Raw genomic sequence first — 18,722 nt, 5'->3', positions numbered from 1 at the left:
CCTGTCTCGCTGCCCCGATTCTGTTCTATGCCCCCGTCACGCTGCCCCCTACCTGTCCTTCTGCGCTCCTTCTGTCCCACTGCCCCTCACTTGTCCCACTGCGCTCCTCCTGTCCCACTGCCCCTCACTTGTCCCAGGGGCGTATTTGCCACGAGGCAAACAAAGCATTTGCCTAGGGCGGCACTTTTCAGGGGGGCGGCACGGCGATGTAAGTATAATTGGTGTCAGTGGGAGTAATAGTGTCCCATCATTAGTGTCAGTGTGGGAGGAATAGTTCCTCTCATTGGTGTCACTGACACCAATGAGGGGGCACTTTTCCTCCCACTGACACCAATGATGGGGCACTATTCCACTGACACCAATGATGGGGAACTATGCCTCTGGGCCTCTCACTGACACCAATTATGGGGCACTATTCCTCCCACTGAAACCAATGATGGGGCACTATTCCTCCCCCTGACACCAATGATGGGGCATGATTCTCCCACTGACACCAATGATGGGGCACGATTCCTCCCACTGACACCAATGATGGGGCATGATTCCTCCCACTGATACCAACAATGGGGCACTATTCCTCACACACTGACACTAATGATGGGGCACGGGGCACGATTTCCCATTAAACTGCACGGGGTGTGATCTTCCTTTGAAGTGCACGGGTCACGATTTATCACTGAAGTCTATGAGGTGCAATTTCCCATTGAAGTCTACAGGGCGTGATTTCCCTCTGAAGTCTATGAGGATTTCCCATTGAAGTCAATGCAAAGCAGTATGTGAACCAAGGTGCCAGGAAGCAATTTCTAATCCTGGGCCTGGGATTTGTTGAGCCCTGTACAAATGTAAATCTTATATCTCCAGGGCTTTTTTTTCTCAGAGAATAGGTGCAGGAACTCAAATCATCGAGCGGGTGTGGCCTAATTTTACAGTGGGAGTTAAAGAGACATTGTTGCACCAATGATCTCTGTATGCTATACTGCAGGGGTTTAAATTTCGAGTCCAGACCTACTAGCCGGTCACAAAACTTATTCCCCACCAGTTGCCCCACCCAACCTTGCCCAGGTCCACCCCCAACCCCGCCCCAACCCCAACCAAAGAAATTACATTTTTCTTTAGAATAAATAGTCCGAAATATAAAACTGTACACAGTAATGTATATCCCAGCTCCCCTGTACTCCATTATAGTGATATGACATGTATACAGTAATCACAGTAATGTATATCCCAGCTCCCCTGTACTCCATTATAGTGATATGACATGTATACAGTAATCATAGTAATGTATATCCCAGCTCCCCTGTACTCCATTATAGTGATATGACATGTATACAATAATGTATATCCCAGCTCCCCTGTACTCCATTATAGTGATACGACATGTATACAGTAATCATAGTAATGTATATCCCAGCTCCCCTGTACTCCATTATAGTGATATGACATGTATACAGTAATCATAGTAATGTATATCTCAGCCCCCCTGTACTCCATTATAGTGATATGACATGTATACAGTAGTCATAGTAATGTATATCCCAGCTCCCCTGTACTCCATTATAGTGATATGACATGTATACAGTAATGTATATCCCCCCTCCCCTGTACTCCATTATAGTGATATGACATGTATACAGTAATGTATATCCCCCCTCCCCTGTACTCCATTATAGTGATATGACGTGTATACAGTAATGTATATCCCCCCTCCCCTGTACTCCATTATAGTGATATGACGTGTATACAGTAATGTATATCTCCCCTGTACTCCATTATAGTGATATGACGTGTATACAGTAATGTATATCTCCCCTCCCCTGTACTCCATTATAGTGATATGACGTGTATACAGTAATGTGTATCCCAGCTCCCCTGTACTCCATTATAGTGATATGACATGTACACAGTAATGTGTATCCCAGCTCCCCTGTACTCCATTATAGTGATATGACATGTACACAGTAATGTGTATCCCAGCTCCCCTGTACTCCATTATAGTGATATGACATGTTCACAGTAATGTATATCCCAGCTCCCCTGTACTCCATTATAGTGATACGACATGTACACAGTAATGTATATCCCAGCTCCCCTGTTCTCCATTATAGTGATATGACATGTAAACAGTAATCATAGTAATGTATATCCCAGCTCCCCTGTACTCCATTATAGTGATATGACATGTATACAGTAATCATTACTGTATACATGTCATCACTATAATGGAGTACAGGGGAGCTGGGATATACATTACTGTATACATGTCATATCACTATAATGGAGTACAGAGGAGCTGGGATATACGTACATTACTGAGTAATGTATATCCCAGCTCCCCTGTACTCCATTATAGTGATAGGACATGTTGTATACAGTACTTACTGTCCCCTCGAGTCCCCCGCGGCGGTGGAGAGGGTGTCTCCTCTCAGCGGAGGAGAGCAGACCTCTCCTGCACTTGTCCCCTCGGCGGCGGTGCCGCAGAAGTCGGAAACCGGAAGTTATAAACCGGAACTTGGCTTCACAATGAGGCTTGGAGCACAGGTGCAGTCGCTCCAAGCTTCATCTGTGCTCGCCGCTCTCCACAGAGGAATTGCTCCTCACATTTGGCGAGCGGGCGAGCGGCTTTTTCAAGCCCTGCTATACTGTATGTATGCTGTCCCTGCCTACCAAGTAAAAATCTTCCCCAGTGAAAACTTTACAAATTGTATTCCCTAAAAAAGCAAAACCCAACACTCACCTATGCACCTCCTATCCACTGCTCACCTCTCCCCCATGTCCAAAGCTCTCCTCTGTACCACTGTTCAAAGCTCACGCCTGTCCACAGCTCACCTCTGTATCCCTCTCCAAAGCTCACCTCTATATCTTTGTCCACAGCTCACCCGTGTCCCTCTCCAAAGCTCACCTCTATATCTTTGGCCAAAGCTCAGCCCTGTATCCCTCTCCAAAGCTCACCTCTATATCTCTGTCCAAAGCTCACCCCTGTACCCAAGCCCACAGCTCACTTCTGTACCCTTTTTCAAAGCTTACCTCTGTACCCCTGCCCATAGCTCACCCCTGTATCATGACCACAGTTCACTTCTGTACTCTCTCTATAAAGCTCATCTCTGTAACCCTGCCAAAGCTCACCCCATACCCTGTCCACAGTTCACCTCTGTACCCTACCCACAGCTCAACTCTATACCCCTGTGTATGGCTCAACCCTGTACCCCTGTCCACCTCTCACCCCAGTACCCTGCCCATAGTTCACCTCTGTAACCTGCCCTCAGCTCACCTCAGTACCCCTGTCCACCTCTCACCCCAGTACCCTGCCCGCAGCTCACCCCAATACCCTGGCTGCAGCTCACCTCTGTACTCCTCTCCAAAGCTCACCTCTGTACCCCTGCCACAGCTCACCCCTGTACCCTACCAACAGTTCACCCTTGCTCGCAGCTCACACATTTACCTCTGTCCACTGCTGACCTTTGTACCCTGCCCGCAGCTCACTCCTGTACCCTGCCCGCAGATCACCCCCGTACCCTACTCGCAGCTCACCCCAGTACCTTGCCCAAAGTTCACACCCTGTACTCCTCTCCAAAGCTAATTTCTGCACCCTCCAGCAACAGAAGAATTGACTTTTATGCTAAAATAAATATTAAAGTTAAACTTTCACCAGTCTTATCTCTGCCCTCCACTCTTTTCTCATCAATTCTTACTTCTGCACCCCCCCCCCACCTAATCTGCCCACACATTAAAAGGAAGGGAGAGCCAGAATAGAATTGCCAGGCTTAGTAGCTGATAAGCTGGAGGGTGGTAGGGCGGGATGGCTTACTAGCTGATGAGCGGGAGGGAGGGCACTGCACCATCCCCATTCAGAGGCGCAGAGATAAAGAGGCTAGTTAGAGCTGAAGCTGCAAGTGCTTAAGTCACTCGAATTAATGATTTGACTGCCGTGAATTCCGTCTGCACTGTGTGCAAAGGCAGGGAGAGCTGTAGAGAGCCGCCTGCTAGTTTAGCTCAGCTGTGCTGTCACAGGGGAGCCGGGCAGTAGATAGTGGTGAGCACAGGGCTAGTGTTGGAAGTAGCGGAATGCCATTCCGCCATGTTCCAGCTGAAAAAAAGCCCTGAATATCTCACTTTACTAGTTTCTTCCCCGGCTAGGAACACCAGGACCTGGAAATTACATTTTACATGCCACTTCTGGGTCATTAACAGAAATGGAAGATCCATTTACTGATCTTCCTCCCATCTACCCAGCGGCACACAGCATGCTGGTTCTGGGTTCACCGATTGGGTGTAGAACCTGGAAATCCAGTGAAAGCATGTGCTAAGATTGCTGGTGGGGGGATATCAAAAGAAAAGATTTATAGCCACCTTTTAGGAATAGTTCACCTTTCCGCCAAATCTGTCAATGCATATGTTCACCTTTCACAAAAAATAAATAATATATATGCATATGTTTTTTAATACGTTTCTATGGCTTTCATTTTTTTTACTCTTTTTCTATTCAACAAAAAAAAAAAAGGATCGTGATTGGCCGGCTCTAAGGGGAGGAAGAGGCCGGATTTATTTTTTAAGCATCTTGCAAAAAAGAGAAAGGAGTGTGATTGGCCGGCTATGAGGGAAGGAGGAGGCCAGATATTTTTTTTTTTAAGCAATTTAAGAATTAACAATTATTTCTGGTATGCAGGAGATTTTTGTCCAGAAAAAAAGCGTGGCAATGGGCGCAAAATTTGCACCTAGCCTAGCAAATATTTTCATGGCGAGATGGGAACATGAAGTAATTTTTGGGAAGGTATGAAAAGGGTTAAGAACATGGAAGAGATTTATAGATGATATCCTGGTTATATGGAGCCACTACAGGTTTTTTTTAAAACACATAGAAAATAATCCACACGGCTTGGGTTTTTCCCAGACTATAAATGTTGAATCAGTAAATTTTCTAGATTTATGTATTTTTAAAGATAATCAGAGATTATATACCAAAACATACTTTAAGGAGACAGATAGGAATGAATACATGCCTACCTCCAGTTGTCACCATCCACAATGGATTCAGGGGATACCGAAGGGGCAGTTTAGTCGCATAAGGAGAAATTGTTCGAGGGTTACGGATTATATTGATCAATCTGAACTGATTAAACAAAGGTTTGTGCAAAAAGGGTATGATCCAGGTAGATTGGAAAAACAGATTTGAAATCAGTAAAGAATACATGGGAAACAGAAAGATAAAAACACTAAAAGAAATGAGACCTAAAAAAGAAGAAAAGAAGATGGAATTTGCTTTTATTTCCAACTTCAGTTGCCAGTATGGAGATGGAAGGGAATATGTGTAAGTACTGGCCTATATTAAAAAGGGATAACATTTTGGGCCTATTGTTACTGTCAGGGATCGTCCCCTGGCCTGCTCCCGGGTCATCACCTGCCTACAGTCATCTCAAGACCCACCAGGCACTCAAACCACTCCTGGCTCAGTGCCCTCTGTCCCCACCACTATCAGGGGCTCCGAGCGGGCGTAGTAAGAGGATGCCCTCCTCTCCACATCAGGCTCCCCAACCAGGTACGTAACAGTACCAGAAGGCCATGTCGGAGCCTTAGAGAAGGGCCTCTCCTCTAGAAGAAATCTGTCAGCACATTGCGGCACTGACACAAGCCGTCAAGGGCATGCAAGAGGGATATAACCGATTTGAAAATCGTTTTCAAACCCTATCTGTACCCGCACTTTCTGCCAGCGCCACAGCGACATCTGTTCCAACTGTCGCTTCGGGAGCTATGATGAACCCTGCAGTGATGCTGCTGCCCCCGGAGCCAAGGGTCCCCACACCCGAAAGGTTTTCTGGTGATCGCAACAAATTCAGGGCATTACGCAACGCATGTGAACTGTATTTTGCATTACAACCTCGCACCTTTTCATTAGAGGCAACCAAGGTGGGGTTCGTGATATCACTCCTCCAGGGAGAACCACAAGCATGGGCTCACAATCTGCTGGAAAAGGAAGACGTCAAGTTAGTTTCCTTAAATCACTTCTTCGAGGCTATGGCTCAGCTCTATGACGATCCCCAGCAATCTGCATCAGCAGAAGCAGCTCTCCATTCCCATTAGCAGGGCAGCTGAGGACTATGTGACGGAGTTTAGGCGCTGGAGCTCCGATACCAATTGGAACGATGCTGCCCTACGCTATCAGTTCTGTTTAGGCCTTGCTGAACCCCTTAAAGATGAGCTAGCCTGTGTAGGGGTACCAAACACACTGGAAGAGCTCATTAATCTTGCTATCCAGATTGACCGCCGGCTTAGGGAACAAAGACTGGAAAGGTCTGCCAACCAAGTCCGCCCTATGTGGATGCTACCCAGGGCACCATCTTCAGCAAACATGGTACCACCTAGTCCTACCACACCCAGTGTTGAAGAATCCGAACCAATGCAAATAGGGTTGCTACGAACCTCACTTACTCCGGAAGAACGCCAACGCCGTGCCTCTATTACGGAGAACCCAGCCATTATGTATGAAATTGTCCCGCAAAGCTATGTAAGTCTCTGACTATCCTGCCTGCTAAACTACCACCTGCAACCATCAACCCTGCTCACAATGCCATTTCTGTCTCATTCCAGCTTCCGGGAAGACCCCTGCCAGTGTCCGCTATCATTGATTCCGGGGTCTGCAGCTGCTTTATCGACTCAACTTTCGCCCTGCAACATCAGATACCCTTAAAAGCCAAAACGCAGAGACTGACAGTATACTTGGCTGACAGATCCAACATTAAATCTGGGGCAGTCACTCAGGAGACCATTCCGCTACCCATTGTAATACCTCCATCTAGTCACAAGGAACTACTATGCCTGGATGTTATTGCAGCACCACTGTTTCCAGTTATCTTGGGAATCACATGGTTACAAGCCCACAACCCCAGCGCGAATTGGGTATCTGGTGAAGTGGACTTTAAATTGGCCTACTGCCACAAGCATTGCTTACCTCAACTTCCTGCTCAACCTGTGCCCCTACTGTGTATGGACATTGATGCTGAGGTATGCCAAATCGTTCCTGCAGCCTACCATGACTTCCTGGATGTTTTTAGTAAACGTGGTGCAGACACCCTTCCACCCCACAGACCCTATGACTGCCCAATTTAACTGCTACCCGGGGCTGAGATTCCCTTCGGTCGGATCTTCCCACTGTCAGAGCGTGAGTTGGAGGCACTGAAAGACTACATTGATGATAATCTAAACAAGGGGTTCATCCGCCCCTCCACCTCCCCAGCAAGAGCAGGTATCTTCTTTGTAGAAAAAAAAGATCATTCCCTCCGTCCACGTGTAGACTACAGCAAGTTGAACAATATTACGGTTAAAAACAGCTATCCCTTGCCATTAGTCCCAGAACTAATCCAAAGACTCAGGTCCGCAACCGTATTTACCAAGTTGGACTTAAGAGGGGCATACAATCTTGTATGAATCCGGGAGGGAGATGAGTGGAAGACAGCCTTCTGTACCAGATTTGGGCAGTTCGAGTACCTAGTCATGCCCTTTGAACTATGTAATGCCCCTGCAACCTTTCAGCACCTGGTAAATGACATTTTCAGAGACTTCTTAGATAATTTTGTGATAGTCTACCTGGATGACATTCTGATTTTTTCCACATCTATTGAACTTCACCGAGGACTTGTGCAGAAGGTCCTCGGTCGCCTCAGACTACACAGACTATATGCAAAGCCTGAAAAATGCGAGTTTGAACGCCAGAGCATTCAATTCCTAGGATTAATTATATCCTCTGAAGGCTTTAGGATGGACCCCCAAAAAGTCTCTGCCATCCTGGAATGGCCTGCACCATCTGAAAAAAGAGGAATACAACGTTTCATAGGTTTCGCAAACTTTTATAGGAGATTTATCAAAGGATTCTCATCTATCATTGCTCCTATCAACCAACTGACCAAACAAGGGGTCTGATTCTGTTGGACACCAGAAGCTCAAAGCGCTTTTGACTCATTAAAAGGACTATTTACTTCAGCACCCATACTAAACCATCCAGATCCAGCACTACCCTTTGTGGTAGAGGTAGATGCCTCGGAGAATGTTGTTGGGGCTGTCCTATCACAGCGGCAAGGCCTGCAACTCTTACTTCATCCAGTTGTCTTTTTTTTCCCGTAAGCTATCCCCTGCGGAGAGAAACTATGATGTAGGGGATCGAGAATTACTTGCCATCGAGCCAGCTTTGGAGGAATGGAGGTACCTTTTAGAGGGAGCAGCACACCCCATTTTGATCTATACCGATCACAAGAATCTGGAGTACCTGAAGACTGCGAGACGTCTAAAACCCCGACAAGCCAGGTGGGCACTTTTGTTTCGCCAGGTTTATATTTCACATTACCTACAGACCAGGCTCTAAGAATATCAAGCCCAATGTTCTGTCTAGGATGTCCAATGATCCTAAGGATCCTCCTACCCCTGATACGGTGCTCTCAGCAGGCAACTTCTGTCTTTTACAAACAGACCTTTTTTTACAAATTCAGCAGGCATCTTTAGGGGCTCCTTCCCCACCAGGAGTAACTCTATCCATTAGAGAAGGTTTACTCTGGTCAGTAGACAAGATCTTTGCACCAGAAAGTATCCGATTGGTCATTTTGGGGCTATGTCATGACCATCCCCTGGCAGGACATTTTGGGGTCCACAAGACTTTAGACCTAGTGCAGCGCCTGTTCTGGTGGCCTGATTGGGAGAAGGACTGCAAAGCTTATGTAAATTCCTGCCCCACATGTATATGTAACAAGGGCAACAGAAGCAAGACCTGGGGATTGAGGCCCCTACCAGTCCCTGTTCGACCTTGGGAAATTATCTCAATGGATTTCATTGTAGAACTGCCACCATCAGAGGGATGTTCGCCCATTTTTGTCGTAGGGATCGTTTTTCATAAATGGCCCATTTTATTGCCATGAAGGGAGTACATTCTGCAGCTGAGACTGCCCAAATCTTCATAAGAGAGGTGGTGAGGCTCCATGGTGTTCCAGGGAACATTGTCTCGGATCGAGAGGTACAATTCACTTCAAAATTCTGGAAAGCACTCTGTGAGAAGCTGAAAATGGGACTCTTTCTCTTCCACTTATCACCCTCAGACCAACGGGCAAACGGAAAGAACCAACCAGACCTTGGTACAATACATTCACTGTTTTACGTCATTTTCCCAAGATGACTGGGTATCAGTTTTATCCTTGGCCGAGTTTGTATATAACAATTCAAAACACTCGGCCACGAAACAGTCCCCCTTTTTCTCTAATTATGGATTTTATCCTGTGTTTCTATACAAAATAGTGCCTGAATCATCAATTCCAGCGGTCCAAAACACTTTTGAATTCCTTCAGCAAAACAACAAGGTGCTACAGGAGACAATCACAAAAGCTCAACTGGACAACAAAAGATTCTTTGACAGGAAAAAAAAGGGGGACCTGGTCCTGGAACCTGGTGAGGAAGTATGGTTGTCAACAGCCAATTTAAAATTGACTTATCCCTCAAAGAAGCTAGGTGCCAAGTTCGTGGGACCCTTCCCAGTAAAAAGAAAGATTAATGACGTAGCATACGAGCTTACATTACCGGAATCACTAAGGATTCACCCGGTATTCCACGTATCACTGCTCAAAACCTTTTCCTGGCCGGGGATTGGGGCCACCTGAGCCAGTGATCGTCAATGGTGAAGAGGAATATGAGGTAGAGACAATTATCGACTGTAGAAAGAGGAGGAACCAGCTCCAATATTTAATTAAATGGAAAGGATATGGACCTGAAGACAATTCATGGGAATCGGAATCCAACATCCACACTAAAGACTTAATCTTGGCAATCAGACGCAGGCATCCAGAGAAAATGGCCCAGTTGGCATCCAGAGGCTGCCCTTGGGGGGGGGGAGCTGTCAGGGATTGTACCCTCGCCGATGCACATCTATGCGCCTGTGCCGGATCCCTGTCAGCTGTGGCAATGCACATGGGAGCATGCGGTTACACACATGCGTACTGGCGTGCACATCATTGCAAGGCGGGCTATTTAAATCACCAACACACTTTAGCCTATGCCTTCTGGTCTACAATATCCTGTACTCCATAACCTGATTCTGTTGCCTATATCTGATCTGACCCTGACAAAGAAAGAACTCCGCTTGCACCGACCCAGCTTATCCCTGACTATCCGCTTACCTGCTCCCTTGTACCTGATCTGTCCGATTGATCCTGACTTGGCTTGTCTGACGCTGCTGCACCTACGTTCCTGTATCCGTATCTGGCCTATATCCTGGTTACCGCCATACCTACCTGCTGCTGAAACTACGTTCCTGCATCCGCACCTGGCCTGTATCCTGGTTGCCGCCATACTTACCTGCTGCTGCACCTACGTTCCTACATCCGCACCTGGCCTGTATCCTGATTGCCGCCATACCTGCTGTTGAAACTACATCCCTGCATCCGCACCTGGCCTGTATCCTGGTTGCTGCCATACTTACCTGCTGCACCTACGTTTCTGCATCCGCACCTGGCCTGTATCCTTGTTGCCGCCATACCTACCTGCTGCTGCACTTACACTCCTGCACCCGCACCTGGCCTGCACTCGGATCGTCCGAGTCATCACCTGCCTACAGTCATCTCAAGACCCACCAGGCACTCGTGCCACTCCTGGCTCGGTGCCCTCTGTCCCCACTATCAAGGGCCCCGAGTGGGAGTAGTAAGAGGACGCCATCCTCTCCACGTCAGGCTCCCCAACCAGGTACGTGACAGTTACCAAATAAACCTGGGTTTATATATAGAAAGGCATCGAATCTACGGACCAAGCTGGTTAAAAATATAATTTCCCCTCCAAGGAAAAATCCAATTAAGATGTTTGATCTCAAAGGGTTTTTCCCATGTAAAAAGTGTAATATTTGTAAAACAACAGGGATGAAAACTAGGAAAATAGAGAGCTTTATGTCACAGGTCACGACAAAAGAATTTAAGATTGATTAGTTCATAACATGCACTACCCCTTATGTGACCTATTTATTGGAAACTTCATGTAAACTTCAATATGTAGGCAGAACGACTAGGTCACTGTGTAAAAGACTCAGAGAACATGTCTCTAATATAAAGAAGGGGAAGAAGGACCATCATTTGTCCAGGCATTTTAGAGACGTCCACAAATGTGATCCAACACAATAACGATTTTGTGGAATAGATGAAGTGGAGGGACACTGGAGAGGAAGTAACAAAATTATAGAAATCTCTAGAAATGAAATGTTTTGGATTTTCCAACTGGACACTTTGAAACCTAAAGGTCTGGATGTTGATCTGGACCTTAATTGTTTTATTTCAGACACATAAATAGTTTTACTATATATTATATTAAATAGGGATTTAAGTCTAAATTTTCTAGTTGTCCACGTCCCATCTCCCATACCCAGCTCTGGGATATTAGCATACTGGTGGAGTGTAATGGTAATTACTATTTATATTCTAGACGGGCTTTAAGCTCAGTACAGAGATACCGTTTGCATGACGGGTTCTATTAGTTTCTAGTCTATTTTAGAATAGATATTTAGGGGATTAGGAGTAGTTGCCTTTCCACTGGATTAGAGGTATTTTAGATGAACGTTTGGTATTTTAATACATGGTAATTGGGTTTTATTATAACTGTGTCTAGGTGCCTTATTTCTATTTTTAAACTCATTCATTTTTAACCAAAATTGTATAGTTTTATATAGGGGTAAAATATTCCCATTTATTTGTCCACTAATAGATAGATTTACGAGGTATTATATGCTATGGGGATTATTTATAGGATTCATTTGCATATAGTGTTATGGATATTGTATATTAATAACAATTAATTAATTTATTCATATTTATTCATGAGATAGTCAGGAGATTTTTTTAAAATTGTGTATTTATTATTATTTATCTATTTATCCAATATTTATTTGAATAGTGGATGGATAGTGCATATACAATTTATACCACTAGATGGTGTTAGGTATAATATTATGCATTGCTGCTATTGTTATCGTATGCCCGGGTGTATATGTGTGCGGGTGTATATGTGCGGGTATAGAGTGTTATGCCAGTTATGTCCCCATGATATGTATATAGAGCATTATACATACTAGCATTTATATACTGGCCCATTTGAGTTGGTGGTTTTCATTTATTTTATCAGTGGGCTAATGCCCTATTTCAAGATGGCGCTATCGGTCTGTGTTAAGGGGAGGAGTGAGAGTATATAAGTGGCCGCCGGTCTGACGTACGCACCCTTTGTGAAGAAGTCGGAAGTGACGAAACACATCAAGGACTTGACATCGGACATAGACATAGACCGGAAGTTGCGGAGTGGCCATCTTGATTGAGGTTTATTCACTGATTGACGTTTTTTCTGAGGATTCATGTTCCCCACAATGGAAGATAATGCGTTTTACTACTGTTTTAATTGTAAGCATAACTTTAATAAACTAGACCCTTTTTCTAAGACTTACTACACTATAAGGATCTTGTTTTTTGACCCATGTCGTGATGCCATATGGAGATTGAACAGGGCAGGGATTATCAGATGAGGAGAGCCATTTATACTTGTGGAAGTGTTTAGTCCGGTAAGGTGCATGGTGTGTAAGGTGACGGGGAGTGGATTTACATTACACTAATGCTGTGAAATATAAGGGGAGCACTTTTTGGTATCCCAAAGAATATTGCACTATTATATGTTTTTTGTCGGAGGTAATACCGATGGGAGAAAAGGACGGCATGGAGCACCAGTTTTTGTGGATTATTATGAGATAGAAAGTCGTTTACAAGCTTTGATAGGGTAAGGGTGTTTAATACAGCCGCTTAGAAGTGGACACTGAGTGGCGTGACACTTTATTAGCACCGGGTGGTTATTATATTCCCTAATGTTTTGTGGGGTAATGCACTATGTAGAATTTTCTTTTTGAGGAACACATGGATATAAAGAATGCCTTCATGAAGGTGGACTAATTTTAGGAGCACAAATTCACATTGATTTGAGGATATCACACACATCGAGAGACTGTTATCTTAAATACTATCTCCACCATCAGGAGCTCTGGTGGAGACGGGTTGGTACTTAGACCCTGCACCTCGGGTAAGCCTGCATCATCCATTAGGATGACCTGCCAGTGTACTTATCCTGCTGGTCTGTGGGAACCTCTCTACTGCTATAGCTACTGGTCTTCGAGCCTGAACCCCAGGACATGACCTATTCACTGATCTACCTCCCCTCTACCCAGCAGCATCAACCATTCTGGTCCTGAGTTTCAGATGGGCACAAAAAGTCTGGAAAAAATAATGAGGGTGCATGGGGTTAAAAGGCATTCTTGGGGCATGTGGAAGAAATCCAGCAGAAGTGCTTGGGTATAACTTTAATTTTTTACACAATTTTTTCTAAGTCTGTTTTTCCCCATCACATAGGGGACATAAAGTCCCTCATGTGATGCATTTTTGGTGACTGACTCTTGATGTCTCACCTGCTCTGAAATGAAACTAATAGAGTGCAGTTCCCATACTAAGCTCGAAAGAGCAGGGCCCTCGAACCCCTCGTGTATCACATTGTATTGGTATTGTTCTGTCACATGTTCTGTCCCCCTTTGTAATGTACAGCGCTGAGCGAACTATTGGCGCTTTATAAATACTGTATAATAATAATAATAATAATACTGGCTGGGAAAAGGGACACCACCACTCAGAAGTATCTCTTATATGTCCCTTCTGAGTCATTAACGGGAAGGGGAGATCAGCAAATGGACATTCACAGATCTCCCTACCATCTACACGGTGGCATCTGCCATGCTCGTCCCAGGATAACCGGGATCAGGCATGGAGCCTGGAAATCTGGTGGAGGAGGAACCAAGATTGCCAGTGGGGGACACCAGAAGAGGAAGATTGGGTCCACTCTGTGCAATACCATTACACAGAGAAGGAAAGAATGACATGTTTGTTTGTTATTTTAATTAAAAAAAAAAAAAAAAAAAAAAACAACAGAATTTACAACCGCTTTAACAGGTAAGGGAGAACTCCCTCCCTTTTACCAGCTATGCTGGGGCTAGGTTTGCTACTAAGCACAGTGCGGGGAAATACAAGTGTAACATGGTGCAAAAGGAACTTAGACTTTAGAGCAGTGGTTCTTAACCTTGTTGGAGGTACTGAACCCCACCAGTTTCATATGCGCATTCACCGAACCCTTCTTAATTGGAAAAATAAAATATGATTTTTAAAATTCAAAACATAGGTATATATTTATACATAGGTGCACAAAATGAACAAAACCGTTAAGAACAAAGAACAAAACCATTAAAACATGTTTTTCACACAAAAACAAAAACATAATAATGAATATTTACTGCACGAATCATATGAGTCGGGTGTGGGTCTTCACCTCCGCTGAACCCGCGAGACTGACTCACCGAACCCCTGGGGTTCGATCGAACCCAGGTTAAGAACCACTGCTTTAGAGGGTTAGTTCACCTTTCCCTAAAATCTGCCATGGCATTTTAAGTGCCTTGCAAAGAAGAGAAAGGAGTGTGATTGGCCGGCTATAAGGGGAGGAGGAGGCCTCATTTTTTTTTTAAGCATCTTGCAAAAAAACAGAAAGGAGCATGATTGGTTGGCTATAAGGGGAGGAGGAGGCCGCAATTTTATTTTTTTTAAGCATCTTGCAAAAAAGAGAAAGAAGCGTGATTGGCTGGCTATAAGGGGAGGAGACCGAATTGTTTTTTTTTTTAAGCATCTTGCAAAAAAGAGATTGATTGGATGGCTATAAGGGAAGGAGAAGGCCTGATTTTTTTTTTCTAAAACAGATCTGGCAAAAAAAAAAAAGAAAAAGATTACCAGACTTTCAGTGATGGGGAAGGCCAGATTTTTATTTTTGTCATTTAGGGTTTGTTCACACCATGTTCATTTAGCTGCATTTTAAGGAGTGTGATTGGCCGGCTATAAAAGGAGGAGGAGGCCAGATTTTCTTTTTTTCTTTAAGCATCTTGCAAAAAAGAGAAAGGAGCGTGCTTGGCAGGCTATAAGGGGAGGAGGAGGCTGCTGGATTTTACTTTTAAAAACATCTTGCAAAAAAGAGAGCTTGACTGGTTGGCTATAAGGGGAGGAGGAGTCAGGATTTTTTTTTTAAACAGGTCTGGCAAAAAAAGAAGAAAAATTAAAAAAGGAATGTAACTAGCAGACTTTCAGTGATGAAGAAGGCCAGATTTTTATTTTTGTCATTTAGGGCTTGTTCACACCATGTTTATTTAGCTGCATTTTACTTCATGCCATCATACATGTGTGGAGGTGTACAGTAAAATGCAACTCAACAGACATGTTATGAACAAGCCTTTATTTAGAATTACTGCACCGGATGGTGCTAACGTGAGATCCCTTCGGTATAATTTAATGACCACCCAGCCCAGAGAATGAGTATATGCAACTTTCTGAAAGCGGAACTAAGCTTCCATTGCCATAATCAGTGAGCAGGCAGGCTTTTTATTGCTAAAGAGACATGCAGTGTTTTTGCAGTAAAATACATCTACCTGCCTGCCCGCTGTCTTCTCTGGCTATGTAAACTGAGCTGCACATGCGTATGGTCACTGTGTGCTGGGATGATGGCCTTCTGAGCATGTGCAGAAATGACTTCATCCTGCACCAGCCAACGAAGATGGCTGATAACTAACACTGCCAGGGGAATCATATGGTCGTGTGTGAAGATATGCGCATGTGTATAATACAACTCTCAAAAACAAGAACTGGACGTGCCCAACTCATGCACATGCGTAAGCACATTAGCATGGTCATTACACTCACGCACATGAGCATGAGTAAGCATGGGTGTTTGGCACCCACTTGCCTATTTAAAGCTGCTGTAGAAACCAGAGGATTGCTGAGTGGTCGTCAGCTCCTACTGCCTGTGACCTGATTCTGTGCTCACTCCTGTGTTTGGCCCGATCTGTTTGACTCCGCTTGTTCCTGATACTCTGTTGACTCCGGCTTGTGACCTGACTCTGCCTCCTGCCAGCTGTTCCCATACCTTCTCTGCTAAACTTTACTTTCCCTGGCCTGGCTCGGAGTACGCTCTGGTTCTCGATTCTGTACCTCGGCTACCTGGCTACTACCGACTTCTGCCCACCTGAGATCCTGCATCCACCTGCTCACCAGCTTGACTACTGCCTGCTCTTCTGCACCTGCTACAGCGCCTTCTGTATCTGTAAGTTCACCAGTCTGCCTGCTGTCCGGCATCTCTTCCAGCCAGGATCTCCAGCAAGGCACCCATGCCCCTCCATGCCCTGTTATCACCTGTCATCAACTCCAGGTGAAACAGGACAGTAGGTGTAAGGGAAAGCCCTCTCGTCAGCTTGCCCTCGACCAGGTATGTGACAGTCACCTAGGAGGACATGCCATTGAGAGACAAGACCATTGAAGGAACAGTAAGGTTAGCTCCATTTTAAGTGTGAAAACAGGAAAATGTTTCTTAAAAAAAAAACACTGCTTTAATAGTGATTTTTATTCTAGGGTCTCATATTCTATCATGTTTAGGGTTTTTTTTTTTTTTAGAAAATAATAAAGATATATATCTTCTATAGCTCTTGTCAGGTGATTCATTTAGTTATTTAAGCCTAATTATACACTCAACAGCCACTTTATTAGGTAAACCTGTTCAATTGCTTGGTAACACAAATTGCTAATCAGCCAATCACATGGCAGCAACTCAATACATTTAGGCATCTAGACATGGTCAAGACGACTTGCTGAAGTTCAAACCGAGCATCAGAATGGAGTAGAAAAGGGATTTAAGTGACTTGAACATGGCATGGTTGTTGGTGCCAGATGGGCTGGTCTGAGTATTTCAGAAACTGCTGACATACTGGGATTTTCAGGCACAACAATCTCTAGGATTTACAGAGAATGGTCTGAAAAAGTGAAAATATCTAGTAAGCGGCAGTTGTGTGAGCGAAAATACCTTGATGATGTCAGAGGAGTATGGGCAGACTGGTTGCTGAGACATTCAAATGGTAGGGTTAGAATTTGGCGTAAAAAACATGAAAGCATGAATCCATCCTGCCTTGTATCTATGGTTCAGGCGGGTGGTGGTGGTATAATACACACACACATCAATTCAGGGAAGTCAAACCTCTTGCTCTATATGTTGAATTTATTCCAGGTAACAACTGCACAACAATGGTTGAGCTTACCTGCACCTGGTGAAGAGTGGGGACACTTGAAACGCTTGTGCAACTGTTAAACCTGAAATGAATTAAACATATTGATTGAGACATTTTGGAATGCAACGACTTTCCTGGATTGATAGGTCTATGTGACAGTTTGGAGCCTGTCAGTTACCGGCTATATTTATATAGACTGTATCTCTAATCTTACAAATGTATCGGGCTACATTGGATCCAGTCAAGCTCTGTATATATATCTCCAAGGGCCAATTATACATGACAGAAGCAGAGCACACTGGAGAGTGCAGATAAAACCACTTTAATACAGAAAACATTTACATTGTACCTGCATACAAGTGAGTTGATCAGTGCCTATCACCACAATCAGCTCATCCAAAGGTGTACCATATTCCAGATGTAAATTTAGTTTCATTGAGAAGTTGACTATGGAGACTTTTCCCCAATTGTTTGGGATTTTTACAGCCAATATGTAAAAAAAACAATTTTGTGTAGTTTCACAATAAATAAAACAATACTTATAAAATGCAGTCATGGCCAAAAATACTAGCACCCCTACATTTCTGTCAGACAATGCACCACTTTGCCCCAGAAAATTGTTGCAATTATAAATGTTTAAGCATTCTCATGTTTATTTCTTTTGTTTGTATTGATATGAGACAAAAAAATGGAGGAACAAAAAGCCAAATCTGACATATTCCATGCAAAATGCCAAAAATGGACTGGACAAAATTATTTCGACCCACCATAGTACATAAGGAAAACTTGAAATGTACAATTTGTCATGCAAGACCCCAAGCGTTTCAGAGTCATAATGCTCCTTCTTCAGGGATATTTCTGCATGAAGGATAGTTTAATCTATGGAACTGAAATTGCAATTTTTGAATAAATACACTATCAATATACAGATATATGTAAGTATGCAATACTCACACTAGAGTGAATATAAGGTTGAAACATCAGCCGTAGCATAAAAACAAACCACATGACCATCACTTCCCCACTTGTGTCCCCTTAGGGTCCCAGCTTCCTGTGGCTCATCAAACAGTCTGTCTAAGTGATAGGTACGTAAGGGAGGCTGCATTAATGTCAGTCAATACAATCAAAAAAAGATGTAAAAAGGAAGTAACTGCCAAACACCCACCAATTGCTCTTTATGATAGATGTCTGCACAGATAAGGTCCAAAAGCATCCATCTAAGATGACAGTTAGTATTGGATGTTGGAACAGAAGACAGTTTTCTACAAGAGAAACAAAATGTATATATATATCAAAAGATTCCTTTAGAAGTATATTAAAGTAGAGACATATATTTCAGTGGGGGGCATTACACAGAGGCTCCCAAGTCACAAAAACAAACATATCCACCAAGTCAATATACTCACCAAAATGTAATCGATCTTATTTGTTTTGGTGTTTTGGGTGCCTGTTTAATGCCCCCCACTGAAATATATGCCTCTACTTTAATATACTTTCAAAAGAAAAAAAAAAAATATATATATATATATATATGTGTATATTCTTGTAGAGAATTTTCTTCTGTTCCACTATCCCAATACTATTTATCATCTTATATGGA

General features: G+C 43.8%; 1 long non-coding RNA gene across 15 annotated transcripts in view; it reads right to left on the bottom strand.

The window, feature by feature from the left end:
- The window catches only part of LOC149429009 (uncharacterized), a 645,951-nt gene that overhangs the window by 182,807 nt on the left and 444,422 nt on the right, over window positions 1-18,722 (bottom strand). For 14 of the 15 annotated variants that reach the window (XR_016310627.1, XR_016310628.1, XR_016310634.1 and 11 more), the window contains one exon: window positions 17,153-17,204. The exons of the other annotated variant lie outside the window; for it this stretch is intronic. This is a non-coding gene — a long non-coding RNA (uncharacterized LOC149429009). The remainder of the gene's footprint in view (window positions 1-17,152; window positions 17,205-18,722) is intronic. 15 annotated transcript variants of the gene reach the window in all.

This window comes from Staurois parvus, unplaced genomic scaffold (genome assembly GCF_062004578.1).
Source record: "Staurois parvus isolate SC_StPar_1 unplaced genomic scaffold, SC_StPar_1.0 ptg002864l, whole genome shotgun sequence".
Taxonomy (NCBI): Eukaryota; Metazoa; Chordata; class Amphibia; order Anura; family Ranidae; genus Staurois; species Staurois parvus.
Note: the sequence above shows the minus strand (reverse complement) of the source record. Positions and strands in the feature narration are given on the sequence as shown.